The sequence below is a fragment of the Vipera ursinii genome, assembly GCF_947247035.1.
Source record: "Vipera ursinii genome assembly, chromosome: 3".
NCBI classification, from domain to species: Eukaryota; Metazoa; Chordata; class Lepidosauria; order Squamata; family Viperidae; genus Vipera; species Vipera ursinii.
In genome coordinates this window covers 112019522-112029467 of record NC_139516.1, presented here as the reverse complement: position 1 = coordinate 112029467, position 9946 = coordinate 112019522, and the positions used below count along the sequence as shown (strand labels likewise).

Sequence of the window (9946 nt, the reverse complement as noted above, 5' to 3'; positions counted from 1 at the left end):
GGCTCACCCCCCCTCCCCCGCCCGGTCACCCTTCCCTCCCTCCCCCCCTCCCCCTCCTCCGAGGCCGCCACCAGTCAGCATCTCTCCTGCCGTTTCTGCGACTTTTCCATCCCCCCCGCCGCCGCTCCCTCTTCCCCGCGGGGCCGGCCGCATCCAGCGCCTTCTTCCTCTGGAGGGGAAATCGTGGCCCCTCCAGTTCCCGCTTCTCTGGCCCGAGCGCCGCCTTGAAGGTTTGGAGAGCTGCGCGCGCACCTCCACCCGTTCGGAGAGGTGCGCGCGCACCAGGCGACTGGGAGCCGCAGGAGACGGCTCAAAGAGCTGCATGCGGCTCCGGAGCCACGGGTTGCACTAGATAATGCTTTAAAAAGAGTCATTTTTGCTTTTCCCTAACATTTTTCCAGGCAACATAATTCAGCCCAGAATGTTGTGTAAAGTACGACCAGAGGAAGGAGCTAAGGAGAATTTAATATGAAATTCTGGAAGAGAAAGTCAGCTTTGCTGTCTAAACATTTCTTACTTCCTCAACTTTTCTTCATATTCTGCGCAGAGTTCCTCTTTTTCTTTGGTCAATTGGAGATTTTGGTTTATGAGCTCCTGATTTTTTAATTCAAGCTCCTCTTTTTCCATCAACAACTTTGAAATTTCCATTGTCTTTCTGTAAATTATGAAAAACAGAGAAATTAACCCGCTTAGGTTTTTTACTTGAATTATCAACCTTTTTCTTCAGTTAAAAATATAAAAAGTAAAAAATACCTTCATGGGTCTGGGGGTTGTACGTACATATAAAGGAAATAATGCTTTAACCATTTGTTTTTATTTTTCGTATACATTCCACGAAAGGCATAAATCAATTCAAAATGATTTCTAGAAGCAAAATAAAGTTATGGATGTAGGAGAAGGGGAAACTTCTCATTTCTCACAAATGCCTAACTGTCAAAACATCCAACAGATTTCTTCCTCAGTGATTAAGGCAGTATCTTGTTTATGAGGGAGCGTGAGATAAGAAAAGTATTAATACAATTGGCAGTCATTACGAGAGGATCTGTTTAAAAAACAAATTCAACTGTTGCTATTCCTAGCTTATTTTCCAAGTTTTACTAGAATATAATTTTCATCATTTCCCTTCTGTTGTGAGGAGAAAGTTGTCAAATTTACCAAAAGGCTCTTCAACATTCAAAGCAGTGTCCTTCCCCATGCTGCTTTCATTCCGCTTCATTAATCCAGAATTGGCTTAATTCAGTTTACACCAGTCTGCAGCTAGCACAAATGTCCCTCCAATTATTTTCATTTCTGAGAAATGAACAATTGCCACCATATCCTCCTTAATATGCTCGAGGACTTCAGCACTTATAATGGGGTGAGCTCTGAGCTCCATTATTTGCCCCAGCTCCTGGATTTGAATCTGGACCAAGAACAAAGCATTCTTAGTTAAAAATAATGGGAACTGATTTGATATCAGGAAACTCTCACTATGAAAGTACAGGGCTTTTTTTCCTCATAGAACGCTCAGACCTGCGTTGGGGCACCTTTTTTTCAAAAAAAACAAAAACAAAAAAACAACAACCCAGCTCCCTTATTGGTTTTCCTAAGCCTATTGCAAGGCTAGCAATCTTGGCTTTTTTTATGACTCATGGACTATAACTCCCAGAAATCCTGAGCAAGCCATGCTGAGGGGAAAGGGAGAGGTTTCCAAGCTGAGCCATGCTGGCTCAGGAATTCTGGGAGTTGAAGTCCTTGAGTCATAAAAAAGAGCCAAGATTGCTAGCCTGCACTAGAGGAGGAGTTAACATTATTTACAGGATTACTTCTTTAGGAACTAAACTTTTGGAATCTAAAACAGCTAATTCAGAAAAGTCAACAGGAAAGAACCTCATATTTTTCATCTGCTTCTGTCTTTTGGAAGGTAAAATTAGATAACAAAATAATCTATTTCTTATGTTAACATATCTGCAATGAAATCAACGGTAACAGGAAAGAAATGAGAAATATTTTTCTCAATGTAATATGTCTAATTTAGCTGATTCTAGAAAAAATAGTATCTTTTGTACACTCTTGAAAACTATTTTGAATCTAAACAATGCTTAAGAATGAAATATTCTTAATTTGGACTTTAGTTTTACTGTTTGGACTGTTGTGTGTTTTGAAAAATAGATTATTTAGAATCTAGTTATGTTGCACTTCAGCCTTTAAATAATTAACCTACTATATACATAACAATATATGATGTTTTCCCTGGTGAGCTTAACATCAATAACAACATTTATTAAAAAGGCTAAAATAATTTCTGGGGATATCTGTATAGTAAAATTTTGGACAAGCAGTGATCATGTTACATATGTGCATAAGCGTAGTCAGTAGCATATGCCTTTTTAAAAATATCAAACATGCAAAGAAAGAAAAATAAGTCCAAAATATCTGTATTACATCCAGAAATGCCAACTTTGCAACCATTATTTCTCATCCATAACTATGGCACCCTAAGGATACCTGCATACATGCAAATGTTTCTCTGGGATCAGTAACGCAACAGGGATTGCTTTTTCCTTCCAGTAACATATACCTAAAACTACTTTATTGCATTTGGCAATTTTACTAAAAAAAATCTCATTCATTTAATTTGAAATCAAGTGAAAAATTGATTTAAATTATTTTATTAAAACAAATTAATGGCAATTCTTTTATAAAAAGTTGCCTCAAACAAAATGAGTTTGATATGCCTGCTCTAGATAGTTGAATGCTCCAAAATAAATTCTAGACCAGGCCTGTATATGCAGCCTACCAAGCACCCTTGGACAGAGCACAGACTTTTTTTTAAAGTAATAAAATCACCACCACTGCCCTGAAAGTCATGTTGCCTAGTGCCTCCATGGCTTACCATGACCACAAGCTCCAAAACTGTAGATGCTCCTCTAGTCACCAAATCATTGATTAGCCCACCAGCATTCCTTTGCAGACCACAAAGATTTTTAATTTATCAGTGCGGGCCTTTCCTTTCTACAAGATAATAATAACAATAACAATAACAATAATAATAAGTTGGAAGGGACCTTGGAGGTCATCTAGTCCAACCCCCTGCTCAGGCAGGAAACCCTATGCCAGTTCAGACAAATGGCTGGCCAGTCTCTTCTTAAAAACTTCCAGTGTTGGAGCATTCACCACTTCTGGAGGCTGGTTGTTCCACTGGTTAATTTTTCTAACTGTCAGGAAATTTCTCCTTAGTTCTAGGTTGCTTCTCTCCTTGACTAATTTCCATCCGTTGCTTCTTGTCCTGCTTTCAGGTGCTTTGGAGAATAGCTTGACTCCTTCTTCTTTGTGGCAGCCCCTGAGATATTGGAACACTGCTATCATGTCACCCTTCATCCTTCTCATCATTAAACTACACATACCCAATTCCAGCAACCGTTCCCTATATGTTTTAGCCTCCAGTCCCCCAATTATCTTTGTTGCTCTTCTCTGTACTCTTTCTAGAGTCTCGACACCTTTTTTACATCGTGGTGACCAAAACTGGATGCAGTATTCCAGGTGTGGCCTTACCAAGGCATTGTAAAGTGGTATTAGTACTTCACGTGATCTTGATTCTATCCCTGTTAATGCAGCCTAGCACTGTGTTGGCTTTTTTGGCAGCTGCAACACACTGCTGGCTCATATATAAGTGATTGTCCACTAGGACTCCGAGATCTCTCTCACAGTTACTACTATTGAGCAAGGTACCACCTATATTATACCTGTGCATTTGATTTTTCTTGTCTAAATGTAGAACCTTACTTTTTTCACAATTGAATTTCATTTTATTTATTTATTTATTTATTTGATTTGTATACTGCCCTTCTCCCTAAGGACTCAGGGCGGTGAACAGTGACATAAATATCAAAATGCACAAATACAGATATTGAAAACAAATTAAACCCTAATGCCCAAATGCAGAAGATAAGTTACCTTAAAACAATAATTACAACAGAACCCGTCAGACCAGACCGGATTGCTCGAACTGATAGGTTTTTAGGTCGCGTCGGAAGGAGCAAAGGTCGGGAGCCATCCGGAGCTCAACCGGTAAACGGTTCCATAGGTCAGGTGCGCCCACAGAGAACGCCCTCCCCCTGGGAGCCACCAGACGGCATTCTCCAAATGGCGGAACCCTTAGGAGGCCCTCTCTGTGGGAGCGCACTGGGCGGAGGGAAGTTGACGCTGGCAGCAGGTGATTCCTAAGGTACTCTGGACCCATGGCATGTAGGGCTTTGAAAACCATTACCAGCACCTTGAATCTTACCCGGAGGACAACTGGGAGCCAATGCAGCTCACGGAGTAGAGGTGTAACATGGGAGTATCGGGAGACTCCCAACACAACTCTCGCGGCTGCATTCTGTACCAGTTGGAGCCTCCGAGTGGTCCTCAAGAGCAGCCCCATGCAGAGAGCATTGCAGTAGTCTAAACGAGAGGTCACGAGTGCATGAGTGACAGTACGCAGGGCATCCCGGTCTAGATAGGGCCGTAATTGTCGCACCAGGCGAACCTGGGGAAAGGCTCCCCTAGTCACAGCTATTATGTGGTCTTCCAAGGAAAGCTGTGAATCTAGGAGGACTCCCAAGTTGCGAGCCCTATCTACGGGGGGTAATAACTCACCCCTATAGAAAGAGATGGAATGTTCTGAATATCCCGAGATGCCGGCACGTACAGCCACTCAGTCTTGCCAGGGTTGAGTTGAAGCCTGTTCCTCCCCATCCAGACCCGAACTGCTTCCAGGCAACGGGACATCACATCGAAGGCATCACTGAGGTGGTTTGGGGTCGAAATAAAAAGCTGGGTATCATCAGCATACTGGTGATACCCGACTCCAAAACCACGAATGATCTCACCTAGCAGTTTCATGTAGATGTTGAACAGGAGAGGTGAGAGGACCGATCCTTGAGGGACTCCACAAGTGAGAGGCCTCGAGCTCGACCTCTGCCCCCCTGTTAATACCGACTGCGAACGTCCCATGAGATAGGAGGAGAACCACTGAAGAACCGTGCCTCCCACTCCCAATCCCCTGAGACGCTGCAGCAAGATACCATGGTCGATGGTATCAAAAGCCGCTGAGAGATCTAGAAGGACTAGGACAGAGGAACAGCCTCTGTCCCGAGCTCTCCAGAGATCATTTATCAGTGCGACCAATGCCGTCTCTGTGCTGTGTCCGGGCCTGAAACCCGATTGGTACGGGTCCAGATAGTCAGTTTCCTCCAGAACCGAAGGGAGCTGATGCGCCACCACACTCTCAACAACCTTAGCAAGAAAGCGAAGGTTGGAGACCGGACGAAAGTTGTTTAATATAGTTGGGTCCAAGGTAGGTTTCTTGAGGAGGGGTCTCACCACCGCTTCTTTCAAGACGGAGGGGAAACAACCCTCACTCAAGGAGGCAGATATCACTGCCTGGAGCCAGCTTTTTTGGATGGAACCTTGTAGGATAGGCAAGCTGGGTTGTATGACGTGTGAGTTCCGGCACCTTTTTCTTTTACAAAAAAAGCACTGTGTATATGTAAAGGTGTAATGAACCCTAATTCATTTTCCCCCCTAAGGGGAATTTAAGGACTTTCCAAGATTTCTAAGTTAAGGAGAATTTATTATGAAATTCTGGAACAGGAATTCATGGTGGCTATCTAACAAATTCCTCACCTGCACAGTTTTTCCTCATACACTCTGGAGACCATCTCTTTCTCATCAGATAGTTCAATATTTTTGAACACGAGCATCTCAGTCTTCATTCGGAGCTCTTCATTTTCTGATAACATTTTTGAAATCAATGTTATCTTTCTGTCAGTTACAAGGACCAGAGAGAAATTAGCCCACGTGATTTTTTCCTTTATTTCTTGAACCGTAACTACGTTCTTAATTATTTTTATATTCCATTATATCTGTTGCTCTTCTCTTATTCACTAATACATAGATATAAAAGAATGGAATATTTCTTTTATCCATTATATCTGGGCTCAGGGCTCCAACAAATAAATTTGAATTTGAAAGAAAACGTCAGGATTGCTATGTAAGTATTTCTTACCTATAAAGTTCATCATTAAGGTCATTATTTTCTCTTAGGAGATCATTTTTTTCTTCAGTGGATTTCAGATACTTGCAGTTGAGACTCTGATACTCTCGTTGAAGTTTGTCTAGTTGTACAGACTCATCTGAACTATTTTTTCTGTAAAATATCAGGAGCAGAGGGAAATTAGACCACTTGATTTTTTCCTTTATTCCTTAAAGCGTAATTACGTTCTTATTTTTATATTACATTATATCTGTTGCTCTTCTCTTATTCACTAATACATAGATATAAAAGAATGGAATATTTCTTTTATCCATTATATCTGGGCTCAAGGCTCCAACAAATAAATTTGAATTTGATAAAAAAACGTCAGGATTGCTATGTAAATATTTCTTACCTATAAAGTTCATCATTAAGGTCATTAATTCTTCTTAGGACATTTTTTTTCTTCAGTGGATTTCAGATACTTGCAGTTGAGACTCTGATTCTCTTGTTGGAATTTGTCTAGTTGTACAGACTCATCTGAACTATTTTTTCTGTAAAATATCAAGAACAGAGGAAAATTAGCCCCCTTAGGGTGTTTTTTTATTTGAGTCATAAAACTTGCTTAAAATTAAAACTAATTAAAATAACTGATTTTTTGTTTGCAATACAAATTCTATAATTTTAATGTAGTTTTTGCTATTTGTATTAAAACAGCTAGCAAGCTCTTCTTACAGGAACAAATGCTGCAATTATTTACTGGGTACTTTGGAAATGCTCAGTAAAAGTGATGAAGCAGTAAATCTATGCAGACTCTACCTCCATTATACTCTAAAGGGATTTGATTAGGTCCTTCAGCATTAAAGTTAAGATCGCTATATTGAAGAGTTTGATTAGTACAAGTTAATGGTTGTCCTTTCAGTACTTAGCATTTGACAATCCATTATTATCACCAAGGAATCTTCAGATCTTAAAGACATTTTTCTTTTTTCTTTTACATACTAGAACAGGCACAAGCCAATTCAAAACAATTTCCAAAATCAAAGTTTCTGATGTGTACAGAATGATGGATGAGATTGAATTTGTGAGGGTTGAAATAAAGAACAAATTGGAAGCTGGGATGTGGCATGATTGGAAAGCACACTAGTATGTAGGAGATAAAACCAAGGATTCCTAAACATAGGTAATAGGGCCATGAAGATTCCCTGTGAAGAGAATCTGGGACCCAGTGATCTCTTCTCTTGCTATTGCTTTAATAAAACATAAAGTCTCTGAAAATGAAAATCTTTAAAGAAACACGGCCTTGCTGAGGTCAGAAAAAGGCACTAGACGTGCTTGGAGAGCCAGAACATTTGGAACAAGTTAAAAAGAGTCATTTTTGCTTTTCCCTAACATTTTTCCAGGCAACACAATTCATCCCAGAATGTTGTGTAAAGTACAACCAGAGGAAGGAGCTAAGGAGAATTTAACATGAAATTCTGGAAGAGAAAGTCAGCTTTGCTGTCTAAACATTTCTTACTTCCTCAACTTTTCTTCATATGCTGTGCAGAGTTTCTCTTTTTCTTTGGTCAGTTGGAGATTTTTGTTTATGAGCTCCTGATTCTTTAATTCAAGCTCCTCTTTTTCCATCAAGAGTTTTGAAATGTCCATTCTGTAAATTATGAAAAACAAATAAATTAGGCCGCTTGGGTTTTTTTACTTGAATTATCAACCTTTTTCTTCAGTTGAAAATATAAAAAATAAAAATACCTCCATGGGTTTTGGGGTTTGTATGTACATACAAATGAAATAATGCTTTAACCCACAGGTCCGCAACCTGCGGCTCCGGAGCCGCATGCAGCTCTTTCAGCCCCCCCCAAAAAAGTGGGACTAAAAAAGTTCAACCAATCAATTCAAATATGCAGGATAGGTGCATATCTCGCCTTGGCTCCACTCTTCAGTCAAACCCTGTTCTGCGCATGCGCGCATGTACGCGCATGTGCACACATTTTTTTGCGGCTCCCAGTTTTTCCTTTTGTGAGGGAACCGGTTCTGAGTGGCTCTTTCACTGTTTCAGGTTGCTGACCCTTGCTTTAACCATTTATTTTTATTTTTCTTATATATTCCACAAAAGGCATAAATCAATTCAAAATGATTTTTAGAAGCAAATTAAAGTTATGGATGTAGGATAAGGGGAAAGTTCTCATTTCTCACAAATGATTACCTGTCAAAACATCCAACAGATTTCTTCCTCAGTGATTAAGGCAGTATCTTGTTTATGAGGGAGCATGAGATAAGACAAGTATTAATACAATTGGCAGTCATTACGAGAGGATCTGTTTAAAAAACAAATTCAACTGTTGCTATTCCTAGCTTATTTTCCAAGTTTTACTAGAATATAATTTTCATCATTTCCCTTCTGTTGTGAGGAGAAAGTTGTCAAATTTAACAAAACGCTCTTCAACATTCAAAGCACTGCCCTTCCCCATGCTGCTTTCACTCCAGTTCAGTAATCCAGAATTGGCTTAATTCAGTTTACACCAGTCTGCAGCTAGCACAAATGTCCCTCCAATTATTTTCATTTCTGAGAAATGAATAATTCCCACCATATTCTGCCTTCTGGTGTTTCGTTCCTCTTTAATATGCTCGAGGACGTCAGCGCTTATAATGGGGTGAGCTCTGAGCTCCATTACTTGCCCCAGCTCCTTCCCACCCAGCAGTTCCAAAACATGCAAATGCAAGTAGATTAATAGGTACCACTTCAGTGGGAAGGCAACAGCATTCCATGTACCTTTGTTGTATAGCCATGTTGGCCACATGAATATGGAAATTGTCTTTGGACAATGCTGGCTCCCACAGCCAAGTAACGAGATGAACACTGTGCCCTAGAGTCGGACATGACTAACCTGAAACCTTTACCTTTACTCTTGAGTAAATTCTTTACAGTTATAATTTCACTGAATGCAGCGTTCGTCCTCCTCGACAATCAAACTGTATTGTAAGAAATACCAAACTCTCTGAAATTCCACTGCTGATGTATGTATATATGTATACATTTATTTATTTGTTTGTTTGTTTGATACAATGGCCAGTCCCATTGTCAATGTAAAAATTATGAAAGTTGTGTTTAAAGTGTGAACTTGGTAGGATTAAGCTGTGATTATCTCATAATAAGTAACCACAAGATAAACTAGGTGAGCATTAAGAGTCAACACTGGCTTGATGGCTGATAATCCGTGAAGATAATAAACAGCAAATTGTTACTAAATACTTTTCAGAAGTTATTCTGGAGAGGATATCTAAAATGTTTGTGCACCACAAAAAGGCATTTTCAACTGTGCCAAAACTTACATATAATTCTGCTCCCTTGATCCCTTCAGATCCATTTCTAGTCGTTGAGTTTTTGTCTGAAGAATCTGGAAAAGCCAAAATACATTAAAAGTCAGGAAAATATTTCTATATCAGTCCACTCACTTCCCCACGCTTTCCTCCCACTCACCCTGGGCTTCTTCACCTCTTATTACGACATGAAATATTTCTCGGTAATGCACACTCAAAAGATTCCTCAGATGCTAGATTGCTTACCTGATGGGAACGTATCTTGAAACTTAAATCGTGGCCTGCTGGTTCCTCATTGCCCACATGCATCTTAATGTTTTCAGGATGCCTGGAAACCTGACAGTTCTGTGAAGAATAAAAAACATAAATTGTGAATCAGATGTTTGCTTGATAAATTTTCCTTCATTAAGAAAATTTCATTAAGGATATACAAGGAGAAGAATTACATGAATTTGTTTTCCATAAATTTTCCATAAATTGTGACAGTATCCCAACCGTTACAGTCGGTTATAGATTTGATGGAAATTATAACTCAGTATGGTAAGGTTTCTGGGTTCAAGGTGAATAGTAATAAGACTAAGATATTATCTAAGAACTTATCTATGAGTGAAATGGATATATTATCTAAAT

General features: G+C 39.7%; 1 long non-coding RNA gene across 1 annotated transcript; it reads right to left on the bottom strand.

The window, feature by feature from the left end:
- Positions 1-614: 614 nt before the first annotated feature.
- LOC310639147 lies at positions 615-9656 on the bottom strand. Its single transcript, XR_014492248.1, has 3 exons — positions 9563-9656; positions 9329-9393; positions 615-655 (listed from the first exon to the last, which is right to left on the bottom strand). It is a non-coding gene; the product is annotated as an uncharacterized lncRNA (long non-coding RNA).
- Positions 9657-9946: the final 290 nt, after the last annotated feature.